Source organism: Eptatretus burgeri, chromosome 7 (assembly GCF_056783735.1).
Source record: "Eptatretus burgeri isolate ZD-2024b chromosome 7, Ebu_testis_v1, whole genome shotgun sequence".
Classification (NCBI taxonomy): domain Eukaryota; kingdom Metazoa; phylum Chordata; class Myxini; order Myxiniformes; family Myxinidae; genus Eptatretus; species Eptatretus burgeri.
This window is the reverse complement of record NC_140967.1, coordinates 103,848,348-103,864,242: the sequence shown is the minus strand read 5'-3', so window position 1 is coordinate 103,864,242 and position 15,895 is coordinate 103,848,348. Positions and strand designations below refer to the sequence as shown.

General features: G+C 44.1%; 1 long non-coding RNA gene across 1 annotated transcript; it reads left to right on the top strand.

The window, feature by feature from the left end:
- Nucleotides 1-1,829: 1,829 nt before the first annotated feature.
- LOC147023982 (uncharacterized) lies at nucleotides 1,830-9,042 on the top strand. The gene is made up of 3 exons (XR_015060495.1): nucleotides 1,830-1,968; nucleotides 7,020-7,193; nucleotides 7,478-9,042. It is a non-coding gene; the product is annotated as an uncharacterized LOC147023982 (long non-coding RNA).
- The last annotated feature ends 6,853 nt before the right edge of the window (nucleotides 9,043-15,895 follow it).

Below are 15,895 nucleotides of genomic sequence, written 5' to 3'. Positions count from 1 at the left end.
CGAGAATTTTAAAAGTGATTCTTCACCATTGACAGAGACAATAGTGTAGTGGAGAGTAGAAAATCGTGCAAATTATGATACAAGCATCAAATTTGGCATTTCTGTTCTGCAGGGCTTTCTGATCAAATCTGCCCGATTGGCCATTTGAAAATCCAAATTTTGAAAAATTTGACAAAAAAAAAAAAACTTCAAAAAAATGTGAAGTCACAGCTGGCTGAAATTCTTGAAGCGCAAGTGAACATCCCAGACAGAGAACCAAGGGGAGATGCAGTCATCATTGATGGCTCAGCACTTATCAATGCCCTACCTCCACGCACTTCAAAGATATTTGATGACAATGCTAAAGAAGACATCATCCCAAAGGTGGAATCCTATGGTGCCAGGTACGAGAGGGTGGACGTCGTGTTTGATGTGTGCAAGAAGTCAAGTCTGAAGTCCGAGGCAAGGTCGAAAAGGGGGCAAGGAATCGGAAGAAGAGTGACATGAACCAGTAAGACCCCAAGTAACTGGAGAAGCTTTCTTCGAGATGACAGCAACAAGACTGAGCTGTTTCACTTCCTTGCGGAAAAGATGTGTGAAGCACAGACGACAAGCACAGTCATTGTCACAAAGGAGAAGATGCCATGAGCAACACAAGGAAGTCACTGGATGCTGTGTCTCCATGTTGTCATGAAGAAGCTGACACTCGAATATTTGTACACACCAGGGATGCATCAACGCATGGAAGCAAGCCCATTATCATTAAGGCTAATGACACCGACGTACTAGTCATAGCACTATCTGTACTGCCATCCTTACAGGAACTAGGTCTTGAGAACATGTGGATTGCCTTTGGCCAAGGAGCCAACGCACGATGGATTCCAGTCCATGAGGTAGTTTCTGCAATCGGGCCTGAGAAAGCTGGAGGGATCCCATACTTCCATGTGTTCACTGGATGTGACGCTGTGTCTGCCTTCCACGGTAAAGGGAAAAAAAGTGCATGGCAGACTTGGAACGTCTTTGATGATGTTTCTGAAACATTCATCAATCTCAGCCAGCATCCAACATTGATTCGTGATCTTGACTTTTTTGAAGTTCTATTTTTTTTTTCAAATTTTTCGAAATTTGGATTTTCGAATGGCCAATCAGGCAGATTTGATTAGAATCCCTGGAGAACAAATGTGCCAAATTTGCTGCGAATATCATCATTTGCACGATTCCTCTCAAAAATTGCTGTTATCTGTCCCACTATGTCTTGCCTGGGTTTGAATCTCGGCCCAGCTATAAAATGCCATTCTGGTGTTTCACAGACAGACTGAATCATCAATGTGTGTGTCGTTCCTCCGATGGACGACTGGGCGTCTTGTCTTCCAACATTCGTTGATGCACATTCAAGATCCCAACGATGCCCTTCAGGAAGAGTGGGCGAGCTATCACCGGCACCAGTACCAGGATACAAATTCCTGCCCTAACTTCTGCTGGGAAGGCAATGGCAAACCACCTCGTGTAACCGTTGCTGAATAAGCTGCTTCGGCGACACAGACGCACATGATCGAGGATGGAAAATCAAATATCAAACCGGATTCGGCAGATGAACAATACTTCCATGTTTATGATGTCATTCACTGTTTCTGCTGATCCAGGTGAGCTTCAGGTCCCGTGGTCCTCTTTTTCTTTCATCTGATGTTTATAGTTTGATGCTATTGTGCACACAAGCACTTTATACATATCCTGTATTGCCATATCCTCAGTAATGTATTTGGGTTTGTTTGAAATGTAAATCTTTTTGTTATTTCCTGCTTTGTCGGAGCATCCAGGTTTACCTGGCATCGATTCACTAACATATTGAGAAAACACAAATCGGGTCATGTCATCAAATTCGCTTCTGATAAAAGGACGATTCGCTCTGCTCCACATCACTCGGAGATCATCTCAACACCTGTTCACCTGATTTTTGATCCATCCTGTTTACCTGATTGGAAAGAGTCGGTAAGTTTGAGGAATCGTTCGTTCTCATGAAATTAGTTTTCTTATCCGAGATTATCTTGTTTGATATATCGAGTTCTGCTGGTTCGTTGTGATGAGGGATTATGGAGTTACTTTCAAACTTCTGGTGTGACAATTTTATTGCCTTCTCAATTACCAGGTTCGAATAAACTCTTGTATTTCTTTGAGGGAGGGTCTTCGCTTTGTGTTGTCACGACAATCTGAAAACGATGAACTGTGTTGTGAAACATGATGGTTTGGTTGAAACCTCGGAATTTGAACTGCGTTGTGTGACGGACGACTTCACGCTTCTTCTTTGTGATGCAGCATAAGGATTCAGGGTCGATGAGGCCACTGATGTGCCACTGATTCAGTGCCCCCTGGAGGTTAGGGCAGTAATTTGGATTTTGTTTCTGGGGGATTTGGAACGTCTCGTCGATTTTTCATGAAGAACACTGTGGGGTCTTGAACGTCGACTGACTATTTCTTCCAGATGGGATAGCCAGTTTGTCTTACATCGGAAGGACGGCACAAACTATAAGGATTGATAAATCACTCAGCCTGTGAATCACTCAGCCTTTCGTAGTTAAGTCAGGGTTCAAACCTCCGCTCGACAGCTTCGAAGAGAGTGTGCTTACCCCGAGGCTATCCTTCCAGGCAAGACATCTTCGAGGTGATTGTGTGCACCCCGAGGCTATCCTTACAGGCAAGACATCTTCGAGGTGAGTGTGTGTACCCCAAGGCCATCCTGACAGGCAAGATATCTTCGAGGTGAGTGTGTGTACCACGAGGCTAGCCTTACATCTCTTCTTTTTTATGTTGAAGGCCGCAGGCACGGACTGAATCGTCCTCAACGAGGCCAAGCCTTAAATGAAATAACTGCATGAATAGAAAAGTAAGGAAAGACAGAATCTTCTGAGAGTTTTTGAGAAAGTAAAACATCTGCTTTTTGAAAAGGAAAAGGTCAGAAGTGTTTGGGGAGACATGAGAAGGTAAAGAGTTCCAGAGTTTGGCAGTGTAGGGGAAGAAACAAACATCATCATGGTCCACCCTTGAAATGCCAATGGCCACACAATAAGCATGTGATGTTGTGGCTTGTCCAGTATTCCTTCGTCTCGCAAATGGTGGAGGTACACAAACAGCAAGTTCTTGAGAGCAGACACCGAAGTGATATCTGTAGAGAAGAGAAAGAGAGCCGATTATGCGGCGTAATTTGAGCGGGTCAAGTTTTGAGATCACATTGGTTGAGTTCACAAGTCGAATAACTTTGGATTCAATCCTGTCCAGTTAGTACGTGGAGCTGGAACCTCCCCAGATGTGAGAGCAGTACTCCATACAAGGACAAATCAATCCTTCATGTAGTTGGAGCAACTGTTCAGAGGAGAAGAATCTTCAACATCTGAACAGGACTCCTAATTTCTCTGAGGCAGACTTAGCTATTTGTGTAATATGTGGATTTCAGGATAAATTTCATGTTAGACGAATACCGAGTCGGTTTATTGTATCACATGGTGTAATTGTGGAGCTTTCAAGGGAGATTGGAAAGGAGAGAGAAAGAGAAAGAGAAAGAGAAAGAGAAAGAGAAAGAGAAAGAGAAAGAGAAAGAGAAAGAGAAAGAAATTGAGTTTTTGAAATATTAAACTCAACTTGATTACATTTTCCCCAATGGGAGATATTGTCCAAGTCCGAATTTAAAGATGTGGCTGTGATGAAATGAGATGTCGATCAAGTGAGGGAAGACGGGGCAGATGGGAAAGACATGGAGGAACGTAATGTCGAGTCATCAGCAGACGAGTGCATTTGGTTATTTGTGGAAGAAAAAAGGTCATTGATAAAAAGAAGGAAGAGTGTAAGGGACAGAATGGACCCCTGAGGTACACCGCTGTTGATGGGGAAGGGGGAGATGAAGTACCATCAACAATTACAGAGATAGAGCGGTCGGAGAGAAAGCTCGATATGAGAGGCAGAGTGAAGGAGGAAAGTTGAAAGAGGGAAGCTTGGATATCAAACCCCGATGCAAAACTCTGTCAAAGGCTTTTGAGATATCAAGGCCGACAACAAAGGATTCCCCATCATTCATAATGTAAGAACGGATATCACCTGTAGATATTAAAAGCCTGGTGTTGGCTTCGTGGTGAGGGTGGTGGCTTGGGATCCTCGGGTCCTGAGTTCAAGCCCCGTTGGGCCGCTGAATTAATACACCAGGAGGTTGACTCAACCTGTCATCCTTCCGAGGTCGGCAAAATGAGTAGCAGTGTACTGGTAAGGGGGACACTGCATCAGCGGCATCATCGCGTCCCAACCAATGATGCAACCAGCAGCCACAGGCTGCACGCGATAGAAAAGGAGAGACCGGAATATCTTGCCTTGTGAAAGCAGTATTAGTAGTCAGCTAGAAGACTATGAGATTCAAGATGCTTGAGAAAATGGGAATTGAGAAGATATTCAAAGACTTTGGAAACAGTAGAAGTCAGAGCAATTGGACGGTCGTTAGAAGGGTTTGAACGATCACCTTTCTTTAAAATAGGTTGTACTTTGGCATGTTTCCAGGTAAGAGGAAAAGTTTACATTTTTCAACAAAAACGAAACAACAAGCAAGCACTGGTGCAAGTTCTGATGCACATTCATTCACGACACGGGGAGGAATGCCATCTTGCCCGTAGTCCGTCCTTATGTCCAGAGAGAGAAGTATTTTTGACTGCAAGAAAAGAGATTATAGGGAAGGACATTGGATTGGTGAGGGAAGAATTAGAGGGAGATGGAAGGTTCAAGTCATCCAATGTGGAGTTAGAGGAGAAAAGAGAACCAAAAAGAGTTGCTTTATCGGTCGGAGAGACAGCGATAGCATCATCGGAACGGAAAAGCAAAGGAAAGGGAGAGCGACAGAAGTTATTGGAGATACTTTTAGCTCAGGACCAGAAAGATGTATTCGTGGAAGAAGAGAGGATGTCATCTTTCTTTTGATGAAAGGAATGCTTCACCTCACATATAACATGTCTGCAATGATTTCTGGGGGATATGAAAGCTGAATGCGAGTCAGAGGAAGAAGACTTTTTCCATGTCCAAGATGCGGTATCCCTTGCACGAATGGCCGCAGAGCAGAATTGGTCGGAGAGATAGATTTGAAAGAGAAGGGGATATAAGCCTCCATTCCTGCAACAACAACCTCAGCTATACGTTCAGCAGAGATAGAGGCCTCACCCGAGGAGAGGCAGTCGTCTTTCCAGGGAGAGTCAGAAAAGAAGTTTCGTAAACCAGTGCAGACAGCATTATTGAAATGCCAATACTGGCGTTTCGTCGGAGCAGTCGGATGAGAAGTGGTGGAAAGTAAAGGGATGTTCACAGGATTGTGGTCAGAAGAACCAATTGGAGGTGAAATTGTGTAGTTGTAATGCAACGGATTGGAAGTGATGAACAAATACAAAGTATTGGTGGTATAGTCACGAGGATCTGGGATATGGGTAGCGTGGGTGATAATTTGTTGCAAATCATTGAGAAAGGAAAATGCAAGAGCGACAACCCCCCCCCCCCCACCCTCAAACATCTGTGTGGGAAGATTTCAGCCACTCTCTGTGGTGTACACTGAAGTCTCCCACATGGAGAAATTCTGCTTGAGGGTGTTCAGATGACAAGGCCTCATGGCAAGAATTAAGAAAGTCAAAGAAAGTTTTCAAGTTAGTAGAATTTGGTGAACAGCAAGTGAAACAGAGAAAGATAGTGATGGTCGGGAGACAAATCTTCAATCATCTCATGGTGTCCTTCGTGAAGAGTAGGCGAGCTATCCCCAGCACCATGGCCAAATTCCAAATTCCAGCCATAACTTGTCAACCGTCAAGCCTGGTCAGCCGGTTATGAAGACACGGGCAAAGCTTCCCGGTGGCCGACTCCATAAAACGGTGGGATGATGATGGTCGCTGAAGAAGAAGAAGAATAATGCAATTATAACGTCATAACAAAAGCACCTATGACGTCATGAAAATCACACTCATTTATCGTACTTGCTCTGTGCCAAGTTTCAATTTCTTCCTTTGTGCAGTTTCAGTTTCCGTTTTTAAATATGGCTGCCACAACACGTGACTTACGACGTCATTATTATCATTAAAACATTGTGCATGAGAAGTCACAACAATGTGGAAAATTTCGTCTCAATCCAACAAGCGGTTGTTGAGAAAAACACGAAAGTTCTCTGCAGACAAACAAACAGACAAACAAAGAGACAGACAAACAAACAAATAAAAATAAACCAATGTCACCTGCAGGGTGACCCGTATCTTGCCAAAAGGTGACCACGTGTGTCTTCTTTAAGGTCACACTGAGGTGAACAGAGCAGCTATCCACCAGGAGCGACTCCTTGAGGAATATCTGCCGACGAGAGATTCCGATGAGAATCGTTCTACAGAGTAACCATGAAAAATATGTGTTTGCCTCATTACGTCACCAAATGACGTCATAATGTCTCAAGCTTGACATATCGAGAAAGCACTCATCGAGCTGTTCAATTTGGGGTACGACACGATATGGTTCCTAAAACTTGAAAATTTGACCTTGGGGTCAAATATGTTTGACCTGAGGCGCTAACCATGAAAGTCAAGGCCAATCGCCACCAGAAATTAATCAGCTGAGCGCCAGACCAGGAACTATATTCCCATGAAGTTTGAAGACTATCCGATCAAAATTACTCAAAAAATAAGGGTTTTGTCGACTCCCCTGATTTGCGACAAAGTGACCTTGACCTTCAAAATTTTATACACTGAAAGGGACCTCTATAGGCTTCTGATATGCGAAGTTACAAAAATTTCCAATGATAACTGTGCTCTGCAGAATTATTTATACGTGATTACAGATAAACAAACAAACAAAAAAAAAACATACAAGCTGACCAACATATCTTGCAAAAACTTCGTTTTGGCAAGATAACAAACAAACAAACAGACACACAGACAAACAAACAAACAAACAAACAGACAAATGGACCCAAATGCAACATCCTCTCATTTGGCGAGGTTAATCATCTCTGGTTCCTCCATCACAAAATCCACTCCAATGTGCTGCAGGACCATGAAGTTGCTGATATTGAGTACGATCCTCCTTTCTCTTGCCTTCGTTGGGTCGTCAACCATGATGGAGGAACCAGAACCAGGAGAGGATCATGATGGACCAGATCAGCGAGGACAACCAGACGTGCGTTCTTCTTCAACACTTTACAAACGTCAACTTCCTCCTCGGGGGTAAATATAAACATTACATTCCCGATAATCTCATTTTCCCACATTCGTGATTTCCCTTTTTCTTTCAGTAATTTTTGTGCAAACAATTTCACAGTAAATGAGAATAGATAACTCCATGTACATCTTCACATTCCTCTCCTCATTACACGTCATCTTCATTTCCTTTCTTCACCAACCGCCCACCCCACCCCCTCTCTTTACCCCACCATCTCTCCACCACTCCCTCGCCCACCCCTCCCCCCCCATCAACTTCTTTTCCACAAATCAATGTCTTGCACCTTCAGATTTCGACGCTGTTGGTGTTTCTACCGAAAAGGTGGTTATCGATGCCCCATTTACGACCGATGAGAAGTTGATGGATGATGGGTCACCAAGAGGGAAGTACAGTTGTGGTTTAATCTTCACAAATGTTGAGTGATGAATGTTTTCATCCATTACTCACAATGTGGATTTAATTTCACCAACTTTTCAAAAATATTTCTTCATATAATCATTCCAAATTTCCTTGTAATAAATGTGATCTTCTCGGGAAGATGAAACAGAGTGGGGCATTTATATCTGACATGTTTATCATCATTTTGGCGGGAAGTAGTGAGGGTGGAGATGATATTCCCCCCCACAGTGTTACAGGTGATACATGAACGTTTTGAATGATGGAATACGATGGCGAACACACGATAATCAACCTGCATGTATCGAATAATTGAAGGAAAACATCCCTGCAACAACCAACCACACTCTTGTTCAACCATCCAACAACCAACCACACTCTTGTTCAACCATCCAACAACCAACCACACTCTTGTTCAACCATCCAACAGCCATCCACAGTCTTATTCAACCATCCAACAACCAACTACCCTCTTGTTCAACCATCCAACAACCAACCATCCTCTTGTTCAAAATACATCACACGTGGTGATGAACAGCATGTCGATTCGTTGTCGGGAATTTAACTATTCCAATGGGGCGGATTTGTCAGATGTAACTTTTAAGTAACTTTATTATATCTCAATATAATCTCTCATCTGTGTGATTACCAACTATGTGCTTCACACAGGATTTGTCATATTCATTAATTATTTACAACACCAATAAATGTGTCAGGAATACAACCCCCCCCCCCCACCCCACCTTGTACTTCTCAATCCATGAACCACTCGTTGATGGGAGACAGCCATCAGGCAGGTAGCTTCGTATCTCACTCAACATCGATGTTTGTTATCCTGGGTTCGAGTCCCGATTCTGTGAAATGAAAACCATCATTGTGAGACCGAGAGAACAGGTGATGATTCCTCCCAGAGGAACATCAGACTTCATGGAGGATGTCACGGTTACTGACATCTTCGACATCTTTCCTTTATATTTCGGGTTGTGTTGTTAAAGATACCATGGTAAAAGATGAAGTGATAAGAGTTTGGGGAGTGGGGTGTGGGGTGTGAGATCCACATTGTGTCCAAAATGTTAATATTTGTTGATCCAGTCGAAGGGAGGATCTGCTTGGTATAACTTATTGACATGATTAACCGATCTCATGAACAATCCGTGTAATTACATCTTTCCTCGTCACCCCAAGTGGTTCATCAGGTTGAAGAAGAGTTTCAAGACCATGACCGGACACACCTCCTCACATCTTCTCATCTCATTCTCCCAACAAGACACCTGTTTCACCATTTCCTCTGCTTGATGTTCCTGTGATGTGTTGATGGTTAACAATGATGATAAACATGAACAGTTTCTCATCAAATATGAACCCTTCATCACATCAATGAATGTAAAATCTCTATTTCATGTTTGTCCATACATCATGTACCTGTAGTCCATACATCATAAACGCTTGAGCTCATCACCTTGGTGTTTTCATGACATGGTCGGATACCACGCCATCCCCTCGAGTGTAATTACCTTTGATTCGGCCATTTTCGAAGCACATTGCTTCAGTGTGGCCAATCCGCGTCAGCAGACATCGTCCACGTGACACCACGTACTTGAACCTCCAAAACACAAGATGGCCCATGGGAGAAATCCTCGGTGATTATTATCTTGTTTCAGGAGGGAAGGTTAATCGCGGGTTCACACTTTGTTTTACTGTCCCTTTTCTTCATTTTATTCTTCATTCCCATTTCTTTCCCATGGGAATTCTTCCATCAGCCTGGTGTTGGCGCAGTGGTTAGGGCAGCGGCTTGGGATCCAAAAGGTCCTGAATTCAAGCCCCGTTGGGCCACTGAATTAATACACCAGGGGGTTGACTCAGCCTGTCATCCTTCCGAGATCAGCGAAGTGAATACCAGTGTACTGGGCCGGTGTATACCCGGTGACTATTTCTTCCAGAGGGGATAGCCAGTTTGTCTTACACCGGAAGGACGGCACAAACTATAAGCATTGATAAATCACTCAGCCTGTGAAGCACCAGGATGACATTTCATCGCTAAGTCAGGGTTCAAACCTCCGCTCGACAGCTTCGAAGAGAGTGTGCTTACCCCGAGGCTATCCTTCCAGGCAAGACAGCTTCGAGGTGAGTGTGTGTACCCCGAGGCTCTCCTTACAGGCTGGACAGCTTTGAGGTGAGTGTGTGTACCCGAGGCTATCCTTACAGGCTAGACATCTTCGAGGTGAGTGTGTGTACCCGAGGCTATCCTTACAGGCCACACAGCTTTGAGGTGAGTGTGTGTACACCGAGGCCATCCTTACAGGCCACACAGCTTAGAGGTGAGTGTGTGTACCCCGAGGCTATCCTTACAGGCTGGACATCTTCGAAGAGAATGTGTGTACCCCGAGGCTATCCTTACATCCCTTCTTTTTGATGTTGAAGGCCGCAGGCACGGACTGAATTGTCCTCAACGAGGCCAAGCCTTAAATGAAATAACTGCATGAATAGAAAAGTAAGGAAAGACAGAATCGTCTAAGTTTTTGAGAAAGTAAAAAATCTGCTTTTTGAAAAGGAGAAGGTCATAAGTGTTTGGGGAGACATGAGAAGGTAAAGAGTTCCAGAGTTTGGCAGTGGAGGGGAAGAAACAAACATCGTCATGGTCCAACCTTGAATTGCCAATGGCCACACAATAATCATGTGATGTCGTGGCTTGTCGAGTATTCCTTCGTCTCGCAAATGGTGGAGGTACACAAACAGCAAGTTCTTGAGAGCAGACACCGAAGTAATATCTGTTGAGAAGAGAAAGAGAGCCGATTATGCAGCGTAATGTGAGCGAGTCGAGTTTTGAGGTCACATTGCATTGGGTTCACAAGTCGAATAACTTTGGATTCAATTCTGTCCAGTTCGTATGTGGAGCTGGAACCCCCCCCAGATGTGAGAGCAGTACTCCATATAAGGACGAATCAATCCTTTATATCGTTGGAGCAACTGTTCAGAGGAGAAGAATCTTCAACATCTGAACAGGACTCCTAATTTCTCTGAGGCAGACTTAGCTATTTGTGTAATATGTGGATTTCAGGATAAATTTCATGTTAGACGAATACCGAGTCGGTTTATTGTATCAGATGTGAAATTGTGGAGCTTTCAAAGGAGATTGGAAAGTTGAGAGGAGTTTTTGAGAGAGAGAGAGAGAGATGGGAAGAAATTGAGTTTTTGAAACATTAAACTTAACTTGATTACATTTTCCCCAATGGGAGATCTTGTCCAAGTCCGAATTTAAAGATGTGGTTGTGATGAAATGACATCTGGTTATTTGTGGAAGAAAGAAGGTCATTGATAAAAAGAAGGAAGAGTGTTGTGGACAGAATGGAACCCTGAGGTACACCGCTGTTGATGGGGAAGGGGCAGATGAAGTACCATCAACAATTACAGAGATAGAGTGGTCGGAGAGAAAGCTCGATATGAGAGAGCAGAGTGAAGGAAGAAAGCTGAAAGAGGGAAGTTTGGACATCAAACCTCGATGCCAAACGCTGTCAAAGGCTTTTGAGATATCAAGGCCGAAAACAAAGGATTCCCCATCGTCTCGCCAAGAGGCCCCGACATTCATCATGTAAGAAAGGATATCACCTGTAGATATTAAAAGCCTGGTGTTGGCTTTGTGGTTCGGGTGGTGGCTTGGGATCCTCGGGTCCTGAGTTCAAGCCCCGTTAGGCCACTGAATTAATACACCAGGAGGTTGACTCAGCCTGTCATCCTTCTGAGGTTGGCAAAATGAGTACCAGTGTACTGGTAAGGGGGACACTGCATCAGCGGCATAGCCGCGTCCCAAGCATTGATGCAACCAGCAGCCACAGGGGGAGAGAGAGGAGAGGAGAGGAGAGGAGAGGAGAGGAGAGGAGAGGAGAGGAGAGGAGAGGAGAGGAGAGGGAGAGGAGAGGAGAGAGGAGAGGAGAGAGGAGAGGAGAGGAGGAGAGGAGAGGAGAGGAGAGGAGAGGGAGAGGAGAGGGAGAGGGAGAGGAGAGGAGAGGAGAGGAGAGGAGAGGGAGAGGAGAGGAGAGGGAGAGGAGAGAGGAGAGGAGAGGAGAGGAGAGGAGAGGGAGAGGAGAGGAGAGGAGGAGAGGGAGAGGAGAGGAGAGGAGAGAGGAGAGGAGAGGAGAGGAGAGGAGAGGAGAGGGAGAGAGGAGAGGAGAGGAGAGGAGAGGGAGAGGAGAGAGGAGAGGAGAGGAGAGGAGAGGAGAGGAGAGGAGAGGAGAGGAGAGGAGAGGAGAGGAGAGAGGAGAGGAGAGGAGAGGAGAGGAGAGGAGAGGAGAGGAGAGGAGAGGGAGAGGAGAGGAGAGGGAGAGGGAGAGGAGAGGAGAGGAGAGGAGAGGAGAGGAGAGGAGAGGAGAGGAGAGGAGAGGAGAGGAGAGGAGAGAGAGAGAGAGAGAGAGAGAGAGAGAGAGAGAGAGAGAGAGAGAGAGAGAGAGAGAGAGAGAGAGAGAGAGAGAGAGAGAGAGAGAGAGAGAGACCTGTAGATATTGCCTTGCGAAAGCCATATTGGTGGTCAGAAAGTAGACTGTGAGATTCAAGATGCTTGAGAAAATGGGAATTGAGAAGACATTCAAAGACTTTGGAAACTGTAATAGTCAGAGCAATAGGACGGTAGTTAGAAGGGTTTGAACGATCACCTTTCTTGAAAATAGGTTGTACTCAGGCATGTTTCCAGGTAAGAGGAAAAGTTTAGGTTTAATATTAATGCTGGAGCCTTGAAATTTTCTGAGATTATTCTTCTATAACTGCTCTGTAAGAAACAACCATAAAACTGAGTATACCTCGATTAAATTTTATGACCTGATCAGTTGAAATCCAGAAAAAAAATGTTGGTTTTGTATGAAGACCCAACTTTGAGACCCCATATACATTTGTTGACCCATCCCAGAAGCTTGAATTTTTTTCAGGTAATAACTGAATGGAAGTAGTTTTCAAATACATGTTTACTTTTCTTAATCAGTCATATAAAATACAGTCATGATCCCTCAAAAATTGGAAATTTTCATTTTTCCCCAAAATTCAGGTGAGGATTGCAAATATATGACAAGGTATACCACTTCAAATTGTTCACCATTGGAAAGAGCATATTCAAGTTCACAAAAGTGTCAAATATCAAAGTGGTATATATTTTTTTAAAATATATTTTCTATTTTTTTTAAAACTGTTGTTAACACAATCGTGAATACATGAAGTGTGTGCATGGTGTGGGCACCATGGTAATCATGAATGATTAGTTCTATGATTCAAATTAATAATTCAAAAATATATCACATACCGCAATAACAATGTAATAAAACATTTCATGTAAATGATTTGAATAGGTCCTTGATCTGCTTTTCCAAGTCAGGTGGGAGCTTGTACTGCCTCCCAGTTGACGTGAGGGGAGCATCAATAACTTTCATCACATGGACCAAAGGAACCCAACAAATGTCCTCCCTTGAATGTAACTATATACACTGCTGACATCAGCAGATCAGCCACTATACCTGAGTTCTATTTTTAGCCCCAACCAGATGAGTTTCGCTCTTGCGATTTACAAATGAGAAACAAAGAATTACAAATTCAAATTTCAAAGTATTGTCTTCATGATATCCTAATAGCAGATGACATGTATGCACATTGTATATACATGTACTACACATATGCACTACACGTAAAAGGACTGTTCATTAAATATCACACACAACGTGCACAGCACTGGCAGAACATCATTTATTCAAATATTTTGAAAATATTGATCGAAACATTATACCACTTTGATATTTGACACTTTTGTAAACTTGAATATGCTCTTTCCAATGGTGAACCATTTAAAGTGGTATACCTTGTCATATATTTGCAATCCTCACCTGAATTTCGGGGAAAAATGAAAATTTGCAATTTGTGAGGGATCATGACTGTATTATATATATGACTGATTAAGAAAAGTAAACATGCATTTGAATACTACTTCCATACAGTTATTACCTGATAATATTTCAAGCTTCTGGGATGGGTCAACAAAAATATATAGGGTCTCAAAGTTGGGTCTTCATACAAAACCAACATTTTTTTTCTGGATTTCAACTGATCAGGTCATTAAAATTAATAGAGGTATACTCCGTTTTATGTTTGTTTCTTACAGAGCAGTTATAGAAGAATAAGCTCTGAAAATTTCAAGGCTCAAGCATTAATATTTAAAAAGTTGTGGGAGTTTAAAAGTAGCCGTTCATTTTGTGATTCTCGCAACGACCATAAAAATAGGGCCACAACCACATTTTCAACCCTCAATATGTCGGAGTTGACTTTCCGATGGACCTTAAATTTTACACAGCTTCATTTTGATATCTGGGAACTATTTTATGAAAGTTTAAAGTTAATCTGAGGGGGTCAACGTCAGTGGCCTCCGGCGATATCAGGTGGAATGACTCTGGTGCAAGTTCTGAAGCACATTCATTCAAGACACGGGGAGGAATGCCATCTTGCCCCTAGGCCTTGCTTATGTCCAGAGAGAGAAGTATTTTTTTGACTGCAAGAAAAGAGATTATGGGGAGGGACATTGCATTGGTGAGGGAAGCATCAGAGGGAGATGGAAGGTTCGAGTCCTTCGGTGTGGAGTTAGAGGAGAAAAGAAAACCCAAAAGAGTTGCTTTGTCGGTCGGACAGACAGCGATAGCATCATCGGAACGGAAAAGCAAAGGAAAGGTAGAGTGACAGAAGTTATTGGAGATACTTTTAGCTCAGGACCAGAAAAATCTATGAGTGGAAGAAGATGGGAGGTTGTCACATTTCTTTTGAACTAGTGCGGGCCCGTAGGTGCGTGCCAGTATGTGCAGCTTCGTTCCTTCGCTCTAGTAAACGACGACTGGATTGGGGCATTGTTTCAATTAGATCGGACCAACCGTATCATAAATGGCCAAAACTTGGAAAACACCTGGGAAACTTCAGTGCCAACTCACTCCTCTCACCCCTCGCTCTCAAAGCAACCATCCCACTCTTCTCCATCCAAGCCTCGCTCTCACCTCTATCAAAAACTCCCCCCCTCACCTTTCTCCCACCATTCATCCCCCTCACTCATCCTTCCCAAAGTTGCCCCCCTCCTTTCCACAAAGCTGCCTCCTTCCACTGCCCTCTCACCTCCATCTCTTCACTCCACCTCCTCAAATCCTCAACTGCCTTCTTCCCCCTCTCTTGTCCCCCTCTCCCCCAGCACCACAGAGCCTTTTCTCCTCCTCATTCGACCCCCTCCCCGAGCTATTCTGCAATCCCCCACACTCTTTCAACAACACTCCTTACCTCCCCCTTGTCCATTGTCCTACCCTCCACCTCCCCCCACCCCCTGCACCCAAAGCCTCCTCCCCTACCTCTTCATTAAAAGTATGGACCTCAAATATTCGGGGCCTTCGCTCAAACCTTTCAGATCTTTCCATATAATACAGGTTGCCACTGACAAACAAGACATAATCTGCCGAACAGAAACTTTCCTCCCCCAAGACGTGTCTGACTCCCAAGTATCTCTCCCTGGTTACTCCCCCCCTCCGGTTTGACAGACCTGAGCCTCGCCCTGGTGGAGGAGTTGCTCTCTTCATGAAAGACTTTATTCCTCACTCTCCATGCACTGCCCTCACTCCCCCACACCTCCAGGAATACCTCTGGCTACGGCTTCCCCTCAACTCCCACCTCATGTTTACATGTGTACTGTACCATCCACCAAACAGTGATGACTCCATCGAAACTTCACTATCCGAAAACATGGACCAACTTCCATCTTCTCATCCAAACTCTCTCTCTCTTCCTCATATGTGGCGAATTCAATTGTCATCATGCCAGCTGGCTCGGTGTGGGTACCTCTCTCACCTGTCATGGCACCTCAGCAAAAGCTTTCTGCGACTTATTGGAACTGAATCAATCGGTCAACTTCCCGACCTGGATCTCAACCAATGGTTCTCCATCTCTTCTGGATCTGATTTTGACAAATTTCCCTGACAATATCTGCTGCTCTTCCTCCGCTCCAATCGGTTCTTCTGACCACGTCCTTGTCAAAGTGGACATCTCTCTGGCTATTATCAGAGAACCACCTCACCGCCGTCGAGTCTGGCATTTCACTCAAGCCGACTGGCAGGGTCTCCAAGCAGCCCTCAAACTTATAGACTGCTCTCCTGTCTCTACTTTCTCCAACATCAACTCTTCCTGGGAATTATTTCAAAGAAACTTGCTCTCCCTCATGCACAGATTTAACCCCTCTTGTCTTCAGTTATCCTTCCCTTCCTCCCGCCCTTGGTTCACTGAAGCTTGTGGTGAGGCAGTAGTCCTGAAACAACTT